Source organism: Gracilinanus agilis, chromosome 1 (assembly GCF_016433145.1).
Source record: "Gracilinanus agilis isolate LMUSP501 chromosome 1, AgileGrace, whole genome shotgun sequence".
Classification (NCBI taxonomy): domain Eukaryota; kingdom Metazoa; phylum Chordata; class Mammalia; order Didelphimorphia; family Didelphidae; genus Gracilinanus; species Gracilinanus agilis.
The window spans coordinates 486,701,853-486,721,341 of NC_058130.1; positions in this window are offsets into that span (position 1 = coordinate 486,701,853).

Consider the following 19,489-nt stretch of genomic DNA (forward strand, 5'->3'; position numbering starts at 1 on the left):
TTAGCAATGATGTTCCTGTGCATTTTCATTTTGTAGTTTCTAAGGTAGCAATTGATGGGCTTTTTCAATTTCTATTTTATCCTCTATTTCTAGAATTTCTGGATAGTTTTCTTTGATGATTTCTTAGATTCTTTGACTGTAACTTTCTGGGAATCAACTATTCATATCTCTACTTGATCTATTTTCCAAGTTCATGGTTTTTCTGATGAAATTTTTCATTCTCTTCTACTATTTCATTCTTTTGATTTTGCTTTATTATTTCTTGCCTTGGGAAATTGCTAGTTCCAATCTATTTCTTAATACATTAGTTTCTTCTATAAGTTTATGGACCTCTTTTTCCCCTGGGTGAGTTTTCGTTCATATTTTTCTTGATTTTCTTACATTGCTCTTTTTCCCCTAATTTTTCTTCCCCTCTTTCATTTAGTTTTTTTTTTAAACCCTTGTACTTTGGTGTATTGTCTCATAGGTGGAAGATTGGTAAGGGTGGGCAATGGGGGTCAAGTGACTTGCCCAGGGTCACACAGCTGGGAAGTGGCTGAGGCCGGGTTTGAACCTAGGACCTCCTGTCTCTAGGCCTGACTCTCACTCCACTGAGCTACCCAGCTGCCCCCTTGAGGTCTTTCCAAATTTTTTCCAAAAGCTCTTTTGGTGGCAATGGCCATCTATTGCATTTATTTCCTGTATTTGAAGAGGTGTTTTCACTTTGCTGTCCTCTGAGTTTGAGCCATGATCTTATCTGTCTCCAAAATAACTATAAATAGGTTATTTCTCCTTTTCCTGCTCCTTTTTTTATTTTTAAAATTTTAGCAGCCAGACCAATAGATTTAATTATTTGATTTTTATTAGACTCTCAGGCTTTCTATTGTTATCCCCAGTTTTAGGATTTTTTGTGTTCGTTTGTTTTTACCTGAGTCCTCTAGTTTTCCCAGTTTTTATAATCCAGAATCTAATGTAATCCCATTCCCTCTCAAGCCACCATCTTTGACTAACCTCAGGTATTCTTCTTGTTGACTAACCTCAACAGTTTTTCCACTGTTGCAGTGGGAAGTAGCAGTGCAAGAAGTCAATATGCCTCACACTGTGGCCACAACCAGGGACTCCACTCTCCTGGGAGTGACCACATTAGACAGAGCCCCAGGCCCTCAGCAGCCACACTCACTGATGAAAGCTCCTTACTCACTTCGCCACTCCTTCTGCCACAGCCCCGGACAGAGTAGGTATCCAGGTTCCTTGGGCCTTCAAAGTCTTTAGTTAGCTAGTATCAAACTCCTGCCCTCAGGGCCTGGAACCTACAGATTCTGGGGTGTCCATCAAAATTGGTTCAAAGAATAAAAGAACATCCTGTTTAACTGTACACACACACACACACACACACATACACACACATATGTATTTATTTTAACCTGTAGGGAACTAGGATGGGAAGATACAAGAGAAGGGGAGACACTGGTAGAAGGAAGGATGAATCAGGGCAGGCAGTGGTCAAAAGCAAAATACTTGTGAGGTTGGATATGGTGAAAGAAGAGAAAGGAAGAAAAAAGGATAAAGAGAAGGAAATGAGTTAGAGGGAAAAATACAGGTAGTAACTATAACAGAAAAGTCAATGGGATGAACTCATAAAATGGAAGCAGAGAACAGAATGGATTAAAAGCCATAATTCTACAATATGTTGTTTATAAGAAATACATTTGAGATAGTGAAACATAAATAGAGTAAAGGAAAGAGGCTAGAATAAAATCTATTATGCTTCAGCTAAAGTAAAAAAAAAATAGCAAAAGCAGCAATCATGATCTCAGACAAAGGAAAAGCAGAAATAGAACTAATTAAAAAGGATAAAGAAGAAAACTATAGCTCCATAAAAAGTACCATGGACAATGAACTATAGTAATATCAAAACTAAATATATATGTACCAATTGGTAAAGTATCCAAATTTTTAAAAGAGAAGTTAAATGAGTTATATATATATATATATATATATATATATATATAAATGAGTTTATATATATAGTAAAACTTTTCTAGTGGGGGACTTCAGTTTTCCCCTCTAAGAACTAAATAAATGTAACCAAAAAATAAACAATAAAAAAGTTAATGAGGTGAATGGAATTTTAGAAGAGTTAGATATGATAGACCTCTGGAAAAAATTGAATTGAAATAAAAAATAATATACCTTTTTCTTAGCAATACATGGCATTTACACAAAATTTGACTGTATTGGGACATACGAACCTCTCAGTCAAGTACAAAAAAGCAGAAATAATACATTTATCTGATTCAGACCAAATGAAATGAAAATTAGATTCAATAAGGACTGTGGAAATATAGATGAAATTTAATTTGAAAATAATTTATATAATGCTAAAGAATATGAGTAAAAACAAAACATAGAGATTATCAATAATTTCATGAAAGAGAATGATAACCATGAGACAACATCCCAAAATTTGTGGGATACAGTCAAAGCAGTAGTTAAGGGGAAGTTTGTATTTATAAATGGTTACATCAATAAGACAGAAAGAGCAGATCAGTGAATTGAGCATGTAACCAAAAAAAAAAAAAAAGAAAGAAAAGAAAAAGAATAAATTAAAATCCCCAATTAAACACTATATTAGAAATTCTGAAAATTAAAGGAAAGATTAATAAAATTAAAAGTAAGAAAACTATTGAACTAATAAATAAGATGAAGAGCTGATTTTATGAAAAATAAAACTATAAAATAGATAAATCATTGGTTAATTTTATTTAAAGAAAAATTAAAACAATTTACCAGCATAAAAAATGAAAAAGATGAATTCACCACCAATGAAGAGAAAATTAAATCAATTATTAGGAGGGATATTGCCCAATTATATGCCAATAAAACTAAAAATATAAGTGAAATGGATAAATATTTACTAAAACATAAATTGCCCAAATTAACAGAAGAGGAAATATAATACCTAAATTACCTCACTTAGAAAAATAAATTGAATAAGTCATTAATAAGCTCCCTAAGAAAAAGTTCAGAAGGCGAGATGGATTCATATGTGAATTTTACCAAAATATTAAAGAAAAATTAATTCCAATATTATATAAACTATTTGGAAAAATAGGCAATGAAACGGTCCTTCCAAGTTCCTTTTACAAGATACATATGATTTTGATATCTAAACCAGGAAGAGAAAAAACAGAGAAAGAAAAATATAGACCAATTTCTCTAATGAATCTTGATGCAAAAATATTAAATAAAATACTAAAAGGGAGATTACAACAGAGTATCACAAGGATCACTCACCATGATGAGGTGGGATTTATACCAGGAAGGCAGGGATGGTTCAATATTAGGAAAGCTTTCAACATAATTGACCATATCCAAAACAAAGCCAAAAAATGTTTGACAAATTATAATACTCATTCCTATTAATTCCTATTATTCCTAGAAAACATAGAAATAAATGGAGCTTCACTTAAAATGATAAGGAGTACCTATATAAAACCACTAGCAAGCATTATCTGTAATGGGCATAAAACTGAAGCTTCTAAGTAAGCACAAGGGTGAATCAATGATGCCCATTTTCAAGACTATTATTCAATACTGTACTAGAATTATCTATAACAAGGAGAGATGAAAAAGAAATTGAAAGTATTAGAATAGTCAAGGAGGAAACCAAACTATTATACTTTGAAGATCATCTAATGGTATATTTAGAGAATCCTAGAGAATCAACTGAAAAACTATTTTAAATAATTAACAACTTTAGCAAAGTTGTAGGATACAAAATAAATTCATAAAAATATTCAGCTTTTCCATATATTATCAACAAAATCCTGCAGGAAGAGGCTTAGTTGCGGAATGGTTGAACAAATTGTGTAATATGATTGAAATGAAATATTATTGTGCTGTAAGAGATAACAAGCAGAACGATTTCAGAAAACCTGGGAAGACCTGCATGAACCAATGCAAAAAGAGCAAAACCAGAACAGTGTACACAATAAAAGCAATATCATGTGATGAGCAACTGTGAATGGGTTAGCTTTTATAAGCAATACAATGACCCAAGGCAATTCTGAAGGACTTACAATAAAAAATACTAACTACCTTCAAACTCCAGAGAAAACTGATGGAGTCTGAATGCAAATCAAAGCATACTATTTTTCACTTTATTTTCCTCCTAAATTTGTTTTATTTTTGATATGTGTTTTTATCCACATCATGACCAATATGGAAATGTGTTTTGCCTGATATCACATGTATAACCTATATCAAACTAGTATCTTAGGGGCAGGAGGGAAGGAGGGAAAGAGGAAGATAATTTGGAACTTAAAATGTTGGAAAACTAATGTTAAAAATTATTTTTACATATAATTGGGAAAAATAAAATATCGAAAGAATTTTAAAAATAAAAAAGAGCTCCGTTATAATTGGTATGACTTTGTTTCTCGAGGGAGGGGAAAAAAAACCAAAGACTTGCACATATCTTTCTATTCTGGAAAAGCAAATAGTGTGAATTGATCCCATTAGCCTTTAAGCAAACAAGTAGCAAAAGGATGTTTGCAAAATTCTTTCTTTCACAATTATGAAGTCCTTGGGTTAACTAAACATTATCTTAACTTCTCTCTTGCCACAACTAGGAGAAAGTAGGGAGTAGAAAGTGTGCTGGACTGGTGAGCAAGGTTCTGGTATATATATATTCAGTATGTACTTATTTATGTACAAGATTTCTCTATTCATAAAACATAGGCTTTTTTCAAGAAGGGAAACTTTCATTTTTGTCTTTGTATCCCAAGTGACTAGTGCAATGCATGGAACATTGTAAGCACTTAATAAACGCTTGTTGATTGATTGAATATGCTATCCTGACTTTGCCACCAATAGGCTTCATGACCTTGAGCAAATCTCTAAACCACTCAGGGCCTTATTTTCCTTACCTATAAAATGTGGAACTTACACTGATACTATGTAAGGTCTCTGCCATGTAACCAGTTCTATTAATCTGGTTGTTATTATTTTTAGCACATTTCATTTTAATGAAATAAATGAGAGTAATAAGAGTTGTACTAGTCATAACACTAAAACGTTCACTGAGCTGCAATAATAAAGGCAACAATAATAATAAAGTTTTATAGCTCTGCTCCTCAAAGGAGATCAGAACCCTTTACCAACATTATCATCTCATTAATCCTCACACTATCCTTGCTGTTGCTCATTGAAAAACATTGTTAACCTTCTTTTACAGCTGAACAAGCTGAGAAAGTCTCCTTACTTGGTCAAGGTGACCCTGTAAATAAATGGAAGAGATATGAAAAGAATTCAGACCCATCTCATCAACTAAACTCTTTTGCTTTTCTCCAGGCTATAGATTGCATACAACCCCCAAAGTGCCTATTACTTCTGTTCTCCTCCAGGTCTTAAAACAGAATTGATAAACATTCCTTGGATTTATATTGAGACTTACTTAATAGGGAGGAAAAAGAAACAAAACCGAAAAAAACCTCCAAGCACTTTTACCTCTATTTTCTAAATTCCATTCACACTCTTCCCCACAGGGACAGACACAGAATCATGACAAATGACCATTTGAGACTTTGGAAAGATTAAATAGCAATCCCAGGTCCACTGAGTAAAAAGTCAGGTCTTATTATTCTTGGCCTGATTCTTTAGCTACCAGACAACAGTGCTTCTTCTATCACATGCCTAGAAATTGTATCACATAAAAAGTTTTAGATTAACCTAATCATAACTGATGTTCATATGGTGACTTTCTAATTAAAAAAAAACTGTGAAGGAAATTATATAATTATTATTATCCCAATATCATTATTATTATTATCCCATAAGCTTTATTAATGACAATATAGGCTCTTGGAGATTTAATGACTTGCCTAAGGTTTCTTTAGTAAAGAGGCCAATAGATGACTCAGTGGCTACAGTGCTAGACCTAAAGTCAGATAGACAAGTTTAAATCCCAGCCTCAAATATTTACTAGCTGTGTGACTCTGGACAAGTCACTTAACCTCTATCAGCCTTAAGTTCCTCATCTCTAAAATAGGGGGAATAATAGCACTACCTCCCAGGATTATTGTGAAGATAAAGTGAGATGATATTGGTAAAGCATCCTGCAAACCTTAAAGAACTAGTTAGCTGTAGCAGAAACAGCAGTAGGAGGAGTAATAGGAGTAGGCAGTAGTGGTAGTGATGGTGGTGGTGATTATAGTGATGGTGGTGGTGGTGATAAAAGAGTATCTGAGGTTCAATTAAAGTCCATGTCTCCTGATTGTAGACCCACCGATCTCTTTACTGGGTCAAGCTGACTGAGGTTCAACTTTCTGGCTCTTAGGACAATAAAGTATGTTTTGGAGATGCTGACAACACTATTCCATAGCCAGGATACCTACCGAAGAATTCTCTGAACTTTACTAGCATTCAGGGTCTTGGTGACAGAAGCTACCTTGGTTTCCTCCTCCTATGAGGAACTTTAGAACATCTTCTTAGAGGGAGCAGAGTAGTGTTGCTCAGTTACATAAATCAAGTAAAATGAAATTACAAGACATGCGGTGCATAAATCACAGCCCACAATGAGCCAAGCCCTTTTAGGGAAGTATTAGGACCAGCTGTGGGGATTGATTTATGAACTAATATTTCAAGAGGTGCATGTGCATAGCTTGTTTTAAATAATGAGAAAGAATAGTATGTTGATATTTCAAGGCCATAAACATTAAGGGGGAAGGGCTGAAGGAAAACTTTAGGATGGTTTTAATGGTATATAAGGAAGCATAACAAAGTGATACTAGGTTAAAAGTATATATAATATATACATACACACATATATAAAATAAATTACATACATGTACATTTTCTATTATGTACACATATATACATTTACACACAAATAATAAAGATATATACATATACATACAGAGAGAGAAAATTAAGAAGAATGAGAAAGAATGAAAGGTGAAAGAGAAGAGAGTTAGGAAAAATGAGAGAATGAAAGATGAGAAAGGAGAGAGAAAGACAGAGACAGACAGAGAGAAATAGAAAGAGAGACAGAGAGACAGAAACAGACAGACAGAGAGAAAGAGAGACAGAAAGACAAAGACGGAGAGATCAGAGACAGAGACAGACAGAGGCAGACAGACAGAGAGACAAAGACAGAGACATAGAGAAAGACAGAATCAGAGACAGACAGACAGAGAAAGAGAGAGAGAGAAAGAGAGACAGAGACAGACAGACAGAGAAAGACAGACAGAGAGAAAGGCAAACAGAGAGAGAGAGAGAGAGAGAGAGAGAGAAAGAATATGAGCAAAGCTAGATGTGTAAGACCAGAGCTCTCCCCAGGGCTGCTGCTGAAGCTTGCTACATTTTGTAAGAACTGGATAAAGCAGCGACAGGAAGTGGACAAGATGACCCAGCAGGTCATCTATGTCTAATTTCTGTGATTTCAAGGCATTGGGTTATTACTCAGCAGGAAACAATGCTTTATAATGATGCCATTTGTGCAAAGACTCTATAGGCTCTCTGGTTCTCAGCCTCTGTACTCTGGCTGATCTGGGCATATGGGAAGATGGGGCTGTGAGTATTAGAGAGTAAGTAGAGCTTTTGTTTGTTTGTTTGTGTTTTCCACCCCTGAGCAGTGTGACCAAAAAAAGGTTTATGATGCTCAGCCTTATGGAGAGAGGGATAAAAAGTCATACAAGCAGGTTAAGAGAACTAAATGATCACCTACAGAAAAAAAAGAAACCAGGTGTAAGGAACGGTATGTGGAAGAGAGAAGGATCAGTACACAGTGGTGCATTTCCTGGGATCTAAATGGAATTTTGATTTAGACCTACATTCTTCTAACAAAGACAGTAATGAGCCTAGAAAATAGCCCAGATTAATCTGCCTCTCAACAAGTAAAGAGGAAAAACAAGAAAAAGGCATTAATTTAAGTGGGGCTAGATAGAGGCCTCACATAATTTCATTCATTTAGTCACCACAGTGCAGTTAGTGATGGCCTGAGGGGGGAAAAACATCCCCAGCTCCTTAAACACCCCTGCAACAATTCTGAAATGCATCCACTCATATCATGCATAGAAATCTCCATTCTTTGGCCCATATGGACCTGGATATAAAAATCTGAAAAACAAACAAACAAACAAAAAACCCCAAAACCCTTCATAAATTAATGCTGGCTGGGTTTTAGTTATCAGTTCAATCTACAGCCTGGATCATTTCTTCCTTTTATTGAATTATTTACTAGAATTATAGGCTGAAAGGTGGAAAGACCTTAGAAGTCATCCAGTCTCTTTACAGATGAGGAAACAAATGCATAGAATTCTCATTTTTCCCTAGTCCAATTGCCAGAATAAACTATCATAGGATTGCCAAGATTTCATGCTGGATGGGACCTTAGACATAATTTTCTCCTAATACTCTCTCCACCAATCCACCTTATAGTTCAGAAAATTAAAGTCTAGAGAGTTAAGTAAATTGCTCAGAGTTACACAGGGAGTAAGGAGCAAAGTTAGAATTGGAACCCACGTCCTTTGCCTGCAAATCTAGTGTTCTTTCCAGTGTTCTATGTTGCCTCCATAGCTGGATAAGAGACCATTATTTCATCTGGAGGACAAGTGGCCTGCTTTTCTGCTCACCTGTCAACTGTTCCTGTCTAGAGATCTAAAATTCGGTTTTTGTATTTTTAAGTATGATGAGGAAAGGGGGATCTTTCAGCTTTGGAGAGGATCCATAGTTTATGCCTATGTCATGGTTAAAAACTAGACTCCAAAGAGGAAAACAATAAGCAAGTTTATGCAGTGTGCTTCTATTTATCTTCATACTGTGTGTTAGTTAAAATCACCTGGGGTTCTATTTGGAAGGATTGAACCTCAATATAGTGTTTGACAAACTTCTGTGGACCTGTGGGGGTCCTTAAAACCTACATTTCCCTTAAGTCCAGGCCCTGAATGGGTTATAGCAAACTGCTTAAATTGCTTTCATTGGGCCTTGATTCAAAGGCCTGTTTATTTCCCCTACATTTTTTGCACATTTTACATCTCATTCACAAGTTAATTTTTTCTCTTTTTTTTGAATTTTATTCTTTTTATTTTTTTTATCATTTCTTTTGCCAATTGATTTCATGCACTCCCATGACTCACTTAGCCATTCATCCTTGGCTGACATTTTCAGGGGATAATGTGTTAAAATTTTCCTCAGGGTGGTGTGTGTTAAGTTTTTATAATCATAATGTCTGAATTATAATCTATATTGCAAGTCAATTTTTACTCCTCTAGAAGTAATTTCAGGGGGGTAATGTTAATTCTCAGAAGAAATTGTATGTTTTATAATCTATAATGTAAAGTTTAAATTCTTTGAAAGTAATTTCAGGATAAGGATTTTGCCATCTCCCCAGAATCCAGACGACGGACCTGTTTGGTGGAGGCACCAAAAGATGCCTGAAGAGCCTTCACTGGGTCATGAAGATCCAAATTTGAACTTTGGGCAGCAGTTGATCAGAACTATGGGGGTTGATCGAATTGGATGCATTTATTTTGAATGGACAGTTTATGCCAGAAAGGGGGACTGCCCCCTTAATGGTTTTTTGTCAATGTACTGAACATTGGTTTTGTTCTTTCTCCCTTTTATCTCTAAATTATTGTAAACTCTAATTTGATTATATTTTCCTGATCCATTGGGGAGATTTATCTCCCAAAGGATCACAGGGGGGTACTGTGTTAGTTAAAATCATCTGGGGTTCTATTTGGAAGGATTGAACCTCAATATAGTGTTTGACAAACTTCTGTGGACCTGTGGGGGTCCTTAAAACTACATTTCCCGTGGTCTAACGGATTTCCTGTTTTGGATTATGTATTCAAGGTGAGGGACTCTTTTAAAAGAGGGGGAAGTGACTTTGAACTTCCTCTTTAGCGACCTGAGCGTGCGGAGAGAGGAAAAGGGAAATGGCTAAGGTGATGTTGGAATAGATTTCTTATAGGCGCGTGGTCAGTTTATCTCTATTAGCATGGCTTTTATTAAAATACTATTCTTCCTTTTGATCTCGGCCCTCATCATTTTTAGTCATAACAACTGCTAAGGATAATTTTTAGACCTTTATCTTCCATTTTAGAATAAATGCTGTGTATTGGTTCCAATGCAGAAGAGAGGTAAGGGGTAAGCACTAAAAAAGTGACTTGAACACAGCTAGGAAGTCTCTGAGACAAGATTTGAACCCAGGACTTCCCAGCTCTGAACATGGCTTTTAATCCACTGAGCCACCTACCTGCACCCTGCTAAGAATAATTATTGACCCATAACTTGAATAGCACAGGAATAAAAGGTGGCTCCCTGGTCTGAGATAGAAATCATTAAATTTGAATATTATTGCATAACATAAATATACATCTTTGTTCTGAGAACTTGTTTAAATTAGAGGCTTATAATAAACAAATATTCTTGGGGAAAGAAAGTTAAGCATAAGTCTATATAGATTTCCTAATTATTCTTCCCTCACTTTAACTATCAGCCTGAGGTTGGTCTTTGGTCATAATATCTATACATATAACCAATATAACCATTTTAAATTAATTTACATTTAAATAAATGATTAATTTATTTAAGCATTCACTCATTGATTTAATAAGTATACTTAAATATTTTATATGTATAAAGCACAGGCTTGAGAACTATAATGAAAAGTATGGCATAGTCCCTATCCCTAAGGAACTTACGATAGATAATAATACTACTAAAATATGTACATAATTACAACATAAAACAATATGTGATTAGTACCCTAAAAGATGAGATCAATAAAACGCTTTGGGAAATCAGAGAAAGGAGAGATTACTTCTACCTAAAGAGACTGTGAAATGCTTCACAGAAAACATAAAACATCACATCTGAGCTAGTCGAAGAAGGGTTGGATTTGCCAAAGATCACCTCCATGTATTTTGACTCTTGAAAATTTTCCAATCATGCACCCTAACATCTAAGTTATTGGAAATTATTAAACAGCACAGGGCTACAGACGACTGGGGCACGCCACTGCAGACCTGCTTCTAAGATGACCAGTAGCTGTCAATGCCTGTTCTATTAATCAACAAGATAGCTAACTCTACCATCACCTAGTCCTGACTTCTCCATCTTGTTCTTGAGGAGAGCATGGAAAGAATCTTATACTTCAGTATGGAATGATATGTTGACCAATTAACAAGCTGGAAAGTCTCCTTGTGTTTTCTCCTTCAATAATCTGCTTTAGAGATCAAATGACTTTCACACTGTCCCATCATTAGTCAGTGGCAGTTCAAGGATCTGGTCTTGACTAGATCCTCTGAGTCTGAATTTTATATTCTTTCCACTGACCTCTTTGGCTTCTTTAACTATTTTGAGAAAAAAAATATGATTCTTGCCTGAGGCTTCTCATAAAGCAGTGCCTTAGCTGAACTATGAGTGTTTAGCTTGGCAAACCCCATGTTCCCAGGATTTAAAGCCAGAAGAGAATTTGGTCACAGAGTCACATCTCAGAACTAGAAGAGATCACTCCGACCATCCTGTCCAAACCCATTATTTTATGAAGCGAAAAATAAAAGACTTCAGAGATTAAATGACATGTCCCAGGTCACACAAGGAACAAGTAGCAGGTCCCATGAAGCTCTGCCAGTGCTCTTCCTGACACATCAATTGCTTTTTGGAAATCAGAATAAATTCTGGGCCATGAAGCATAACTTCTAGTCAATGCTTTCAGATAAACATTTACAGGATGTGCTACAATACATGTAGTGTGGCCAAGATAATGTGATAAATGCTTTCTGGAATAACAACATTATTTTCCCTTAATAGGAGTCCTTTATGGGCATATAACTCACCCTGATGGCCTGTGAACAGTTTGAATTATTCAGGCAGTTTCTTACCCTCTGGAATACTAGTTCAAGACTAGCAGATGATCACAAGAAGAATGAACAGTGCTTCGTGTTGTACAAAGTCATTTAACTACCTTAACCCTTGTAACCTAGGATCTTGTGTGTTTGATCATCCTGAAAGAGTGGGTGAAAGAGGTCTTTTAAAGTCAAAACCTCCAGGAGAGGTAGCACAACCTAATGTAGCAGCTGGAGTAGCAGAGGGCTCCCTGTCTTGTCCAGAGCTTACTGGTCCACAGTATTCTCTAATTCTCACATGAAATTCAATCTGCTGCATGTGTCCCTGACACATAGTAGGTGCATAATTCTTATTAATTCACTGATAAGGAGCATTCCCACACTGCTCTTCCAGACTTTTATAAAACCATGTAGCCATAAACACTGAGCAAAAACTATGGTGAATATCAATGGCACCAATGATGTAGTCACATCCAAAACTGGCACTATAGGGTCTGCTTCCAATAGTCTTTTTTTTCACATTCCCCTCACCCCCAGTAACTAGTACATTGACATAATATGGGTTTCCCTAAGGTTTCTCCATGAGTACATCACTGGTTGATCCTGTAACTGGAAATCATTAAAATTTACCACACAAAGGAATCAAGTTTTCTAAGAAAAGTCCGAAGCTGGCAGAAATTCCCATTCATTAAATTTGAATATTATTGCAAAACATAAATATACTTCTATGTTTTGAGGACTTATTTAAATCAGAGGCTCTTAAATAATGAACAAATATTCTTGGGGAAAGAAAGCTAAGCAGAAGCCTAAAAAAATTAATAATTAACTCAAAGTGCTTCTAGATGAGAACTTTGACACTTAGAGTAGGATCATCAATTATCTGCTATTGATATACTTAGATAAGTTTATATTTTGCAAAGATCTTTCTATTTTGAAAATCCACTAAAAATAATAGGATGTTGAAAAATTATCTATGGATTTCGAAAATATGTATGTTAAACCACTTTTATAATTATTCTACTTCTCAGTTCTGGAAATGAAAGAATTTTTTAAAATCATTTTAAAAATTGGTTATTATTACTAAGTGCTGGGGATACAAATAGAAAAGAAAGACAGTCTTGGCTCTAAAGAGGAACAATTTCCTGAGCAATCTTTTAGTACATACTTTTCTAAGGTTTTTTCCAAGTTTATTCTTTCTAAAATTTTTTTAACCAGTCCTCTTTCCCTTGTCCTCTAGGATCTTACATAGACTAAGCTGCTTATCAAGCAGACATTTTTCCTCTCCAATCTGCCTCCTATATAATTCCATTAATCAGGTAAACCATATGTTTTAGGAAGACTGTTAGCAACCATAAAATAATGATATAACAGTGGTCTGAATGACTGACCTGAAAAAGACAAGAGATAAAAGTAGGCTTTTTTAGTTGTTGTGGATATAGTTGTAAAATACAATGCAAAGATAAATATTAATAATGTCAGTCTTTATTCTGGTTCTGATAAGCCTGGATGTCTGCATTTTCCCTGTTATCTCTCTAAGAAAATGAACCCAAGTGGTTGCTCTTGCAGCCCAGAAGCAGTATAGAGTACTCTGCCACTTCCATCTCAGGATGTTTTCTTTACTTCTAAGAACACCAGACACTATGTGATCTGTGTAAAGTCTTCTATTATCCTTAAAACAAACAAATAAAAAGTCTTTATATTTTCTAACTATCTATATGACAGGGCCTATGGGTCAACAGAATTCCCTAGTTCCTGGAACAACCTCCAGGAATTGATGCAGAGTGAAAGGAGCAGAACCGGGAGAACCTTATACACAGAGACTGATACACTGTGGTAAAATAGAATGTAATGGACTTCTGTACTAGCAGCAATGCAAGGATCCAAGACAATTCTGAGGGACTTATGAGAAAGAATGCTATCCACATCCAGAGAAAGAACTGTGGGAGCAGAAACACAGAAGAAAAACAACTGCTTGATCAAATGAGTCAATGGGGATATGATTTGGGATGTAGACTCTAAATGACCATCTCAGTGCAACTATCAATAATATGGAAATAGGTCTTGATCAATGACACATTTAAAACCCAGTGGAATTGCTCATTAGCTACAGGAGGGGGTGGGAGGAGGGGAGGAAAAGAACATGAATCATGTAACCATGGAAAATTTTTCTTAATCAATAAAATTAAAAAAAAAAAGAATCCCCTGGCTCCCGTGCGAAATTTTAATCTGCTGCATCACCTTCCAAAACTTCCTCTTTAAAGTCCTGCTTCCTACATCGTAATGTGTATAAACCTATACATTACCTACCACATTCAGATCCTTAATTGAAGACATGGGGTGGCCATACCTTGGTCTCAATCTCCATTGCTCTAGGCTGAAACACTATGTTTCTGACCTCTACCTCACCCAATTTACCCTTTTTTTTTATCAGCACCTTCCCCCCTTCTGACCTCCTTATCCTATCTTCCTGCAGGGTAAGATAGCTCTCTATACCCAATTGATTGTGCATCTTCTTCCCTCATTGACCATTCTAGTTTTCTCTTCTCCCTTCTCTCAATGCATTCCTCTTTCTTATTATACCTTAATTTTATTTTATTTTTTATATCATCCTATCATATTCAACTCACACCTTCACCCTCTATGTATATAAGAACCATCTTCTCATGTAGAGATGTACACAATTTAATCTTATTGAATGTCAGGTTGCAAGACTATGGATCAAGTTAGTTACTAGGCAAATAATTCTAATCAATTTCATAGCAACGGGACTACAGAACTTATTACTAAAAGTCGTGCCGCTACAATTATGTCATGGTGAATCTATTTGACTGGATCTCCACAGTGTTGTCAACCAAATATTTCTTACCCTTCATTTTGGATTTTAGAGAAGGTCCTGCTTGCCTCCTTCCATGATCACCTTCCTCAAAGGAGCTCCCTAGTCAATAGTTTTACTTCCCTAGTTGAGTCAGAGTTAAGTGTACCCCCTAACCCAAAAACTCTTATTTAGCTATACTTAGTCTAAATTTGTTCTAACCAAACCATCCAACTTGGGAAGAAGGTTCAAAATTGATTCATATATCTCCTTGGTCATTTATGAGCTATTACTATTGTTTGTGGCACAGTCATATGCAATTTTGTAGTTTGCAATATGGTGGCCACTGGAATGGGAAAAAAGTGCTGCAGTCATTCATTGGAGTTATATCTATGCATAGTTATTCTTTTAAAAAACTAGCATTTTGGTCATTGGGATTATGTGTATGTACAGTTTGTACTCTTAACATTTCCATTCTTTCATTCTGAGGGCCACCATAAAAAACTTGGAGTTGGTGTTTTTCCACCTAAAGTTAGTTGTCTATAATTCATAAAAGATAATGGTATCGCCCTTTAAACAAAGGGTTCTAAGAGATTTTAAATTTTTTTGGAACAGGGCAGCAAATACATAGGTTATTGCAAATTCAATATAGGAGAAATATAATGAGATGTTTTTTATACTATTTTCCCAACCCCATGACTGGGAACTCATGAATGCTTGGAGATGTTAACAATAATTTCATCATAAAACATTATGTCTCTTGCCACAATGAAAGGAATTTGCTATATGAAGAGGAAATTATTTTAATAATATCAAGTCTGGACAACTAGGTGGCATAGCAGATAGAGTATCAGATCCGGAGACAGGAAGATGGTCTGAGTTCAAATGTGAAATGACACTCTTTGTGTGATCCTGGGCAAGTGATTTAATTTTTATTTCCCTCAATTTTGGATAATAATAGCACATACCTCCCATGTTGTTGTGAGGACCAAATGAAATAGTTTATTTTTTTTAGATTTGCTGAATAATCTCTACCACTTTAATTTAGATATACTAGCTGTACTAAGTTAATTTCCATTTTAACCTGCTTTAAAGCAGTACCAAATATCACTTCAAAAAGAGATGGATTTTTTAAAACAAAAACAGTAGCCATGAAAACAGTAAACAGTTAAAGCACAAAGAAACACCAAATAAAGGGCATGTTTTTTCTCCTTTTCAGGGGTGCAGTAAATAACAATTCCAGTTCAATAACTAGCTTAAAAACTCACTTTTAAAGTCTCCAGTGAAGCATTTAACACAATGCTAGACAAAATAAGCACTATATAAATGTAACTTATTATTGTTATTATTTTGTCAAGCCTAGCCTTTAAGTCACAAATTGATCTATGAGTGGTATGATGGAGCAAGACTCCTTTGGCTATATTTGAGTATAGGTATATCTCATAGACACTTTATGGAACAACCAATTCATCAGAACAAGTACTCAAAGGATGTTTTTAACAGTTGGAAATCCCCTATTCAGAGTGGAACAATATCATGATAAAACTGATATGAGATGATTCTGCTCTTACCCTCATAAGACCATACTTTCAATCTGTCCAGAAATTTCAATCTACCTGAAAATAAATATATCATTTGGAGGCATTAGATAGAAGTCTCTGTTGTGGCATCTTTCCTTGCATTCTCTGCAATATAAACATTTTTACCTCAATTTAAAGAAAGAGCATCTAAACTTTACATTTTCAAGAAATTCCAATTCTACCTCATATCAGTTCTACTTGCTCCAACTTAAAATAGAGGCATCTGTTTCTCGGGTTAAATTAAACAGCAAGTTTACAGTTGTGGCATAATACAGCTATTATGGAAAATATTCCTCTTTTGTACCCTTTTAGCTTATACAAGGTCTTTTCTAAAAGCTTTCAGTTCTTCTCTTCTTATTCATCTTTAATATATTCTGATGCAAACATCAGTTGTAAAAGTAACTATCAAAACAATAAAACATCCCATTCTGGGGTTATACATAGAAAAAAACTAATAATAGCTAATGTTGATAAACCACTTCTCAGTTTACAAAGTACTTTACATACTAGTAAACAAGTGAGAGTTGTGATAGTGCCTTTTTCAAAGTAAATAACCAACAAACAATCATTTATTAAGCACCTACTATGTACTAGATTCTGGAAATACAAATATAAAGATTAAGACAATCTTTACTCACAATGAGCTCATACCAGCAAAATACTTGTTGAAGTTAGTCAAACCATCTTCATGTCTTTGAGGCTACAAAGACAAATCTATGAACATCTAAAGGTGTTAAGGTCTTTTATAAATGGGGGAAAGGAAGGGAAGAAGAATTTATTAAGTGCCTAGTATGGGCCAGACACTGTCCTAAGTCACTTTACAAATATCACCTAAGATTGAAAGTTCTAAAGTGTAACACCAGTGCTGGTGGTCTGAGGACTCCAGACAACACTGTTCCTAGCAGCCTTCAGGGCTGTATCCCTCCTCAGTCGTCTGGAATAGTGAGTCTAGACCTGGGAATGAAAATCTTTCTATACAATATTAATGCCTTAAAGCAATTGGAAAATCCTATCATATTCATAAATATATAATTATCTACTTGTTCATTATTTTGCCCCATTTCTCAATATTTTATCATTAGCAAATGAGGCAAATAAGAGACTTTAGTCTACCAATTTATCTAGACCACAGATGCCAAAATAATAAGTAATTAGTATAAAATACTTCTTTAAAAAGTAATTGTAAGCAACCTTTTTTATAATCAAATTATTTCATGCTGTTTATTAATATATTGTTTTTAAGCCATTCTCTGAACAAGCTGCTAAAGAATTACCAGACTCCCATTTGGCAAGAGTAGGGGCAGGAGTAGGGGGCACATCTTAAGGAAATTATTCAATGGGATCATATTTAAATCCATCTGTTTATAAACTATATATAGCCTCATGTAAAGTCATAAACTTTTAAAAATGCAACAGCCAATTTCCTAATTATTACAATGTAAACTTCTCAGGTTAAAATTCGCAAAAGGCTTTCCTCATTCCTCAACATGTTTCCACATTAGTCAATGCTTTCTTTTCTCTCAGAGAGGTGATAAGACTATATTTTCTCACTGAACTCTCTTCAAGACCATCTGTAACTCTGCCCTAAGCAAAGCTACTTCTGAAAACAAGGTATATGAATGACTTTATCTGTGAGCATTAAAAGATTCCCTAGTAGTGGTCTTGTTATGGATTAATATTAACTTCACAAGTGGGGCTGCCCTACCCTCAGAAATAGATCTCCTTATTATAAATCATTTCTCCTTCCCAACCTAATAAAACAATAAACATTTTGTAATTTCAGAGGAAGAAAGTTCTAGAAACAATTATGCAGAAATTCCACAAAACATTGCCATTTTAACCGGGCTGGTCATATTTAGAAAGCTACATCCAAAATGATTTATGGTTCAGTCGTATTCATTTCAGATATGCCTGACTCTTTGTGACTTGACTTGAGGTTTTCTTGGCAAAGATACTGGAGTGGTTTGCCATTTCCTTCTCTAGCTCATTTTATAAATTAAGAAACTGAGGCATACAAGGTAAAGTGACTTGCCCAGGGTCATACAGTTGGTGGCTGAGGCCAAATTTGAACTCACAAATATGAATTTTCCTGACTCTAGGCCCAGTGCTCTCCCCACTACACTCTAGTCACCCCAACAGTCTCAAGACCTCCCTTCAAAATTCTATCTGTTCCACAGTGCTTGCCTCCTTGCTTGTAAGAGCTAAGTCCTAATAATAGCCCACCACACACTCTACAAATCATATAAACTTGTAGAAGAAAAAAATGGCATTCTGAAAGAAGAGTAGGACAATGTATTTTCAGATCTTTTCTTAAGCTCCTGGTAAGTATAGGCGAATACAGGAAAGATCCATCAGGTCCTCATTTTATACTACTAATATGGTCTAAGACCCTTTGAATAAGTTGAAAATCATGCATAATAGCAAACCCTGTTAGTTAACTAGCATTTCTTTTATGAACATAGCAAGGCATTTCCTGACTTTTCTTAGGCTAATCAGAGCTACCATTATCACTATTCCTGTACTTTGAGAGTATTATTAATTAATAACTTTAACTAAATAAAGCATTAATGAGACAAAGAGAAGCACTGCTCTGATGTGGACAGGACTTGTTACAAGTGAAAACTCCCAACAAAGAGAGTACAAGAGTGAATATTTGGCACAAGACAATGTAAAGACTCATACTAATTCTTCTCAGAGTGAGAATAAGAATGATTGGAAAAACTGCTGAGAGAAATATCACAGATTTTGTAAAAATTTATTTTATGTATTTTTTTTAATTGCCAATTAAGTATACCTGAATTCACATGTACTGAGTTTGGATAAAATAAGGTCCTACTGTAACAGAAAGCAACACAGAAGAAAAGGCTGCAAGGATAAGAGAGAGCAAAGTCCATAATGTGAGCTTCCAGGGTGAAGAGATTACTGTGGCATGATTGAGAAAGTTCAGAGAATCAGGAGTGGAATGAACTTCAAATGCAAGCTTGTCACTCTGTCCCAGGCCCTTCTTGTTTATAGTTTTCTGGCTGAATAAAGGACTATTAGAGTTCCTATATCTTTCCCTGCTCTACAGGCAGGAGGGCAGAATCAAAGTCTGTTCTTTATTGCCACAAAATGGTGGGGTGAGGGCAGGGAATGATTTATAAGTAAGGACTGTAGGGGCAACATGGCAACTAATGCCTGGATCCAAGCTAATGAGTCAGGGTGGGAAGCTTTAGATTTTGTACCTTGATAGGGCACCCTGGAGAGAGGTAGTGGTACTGAGC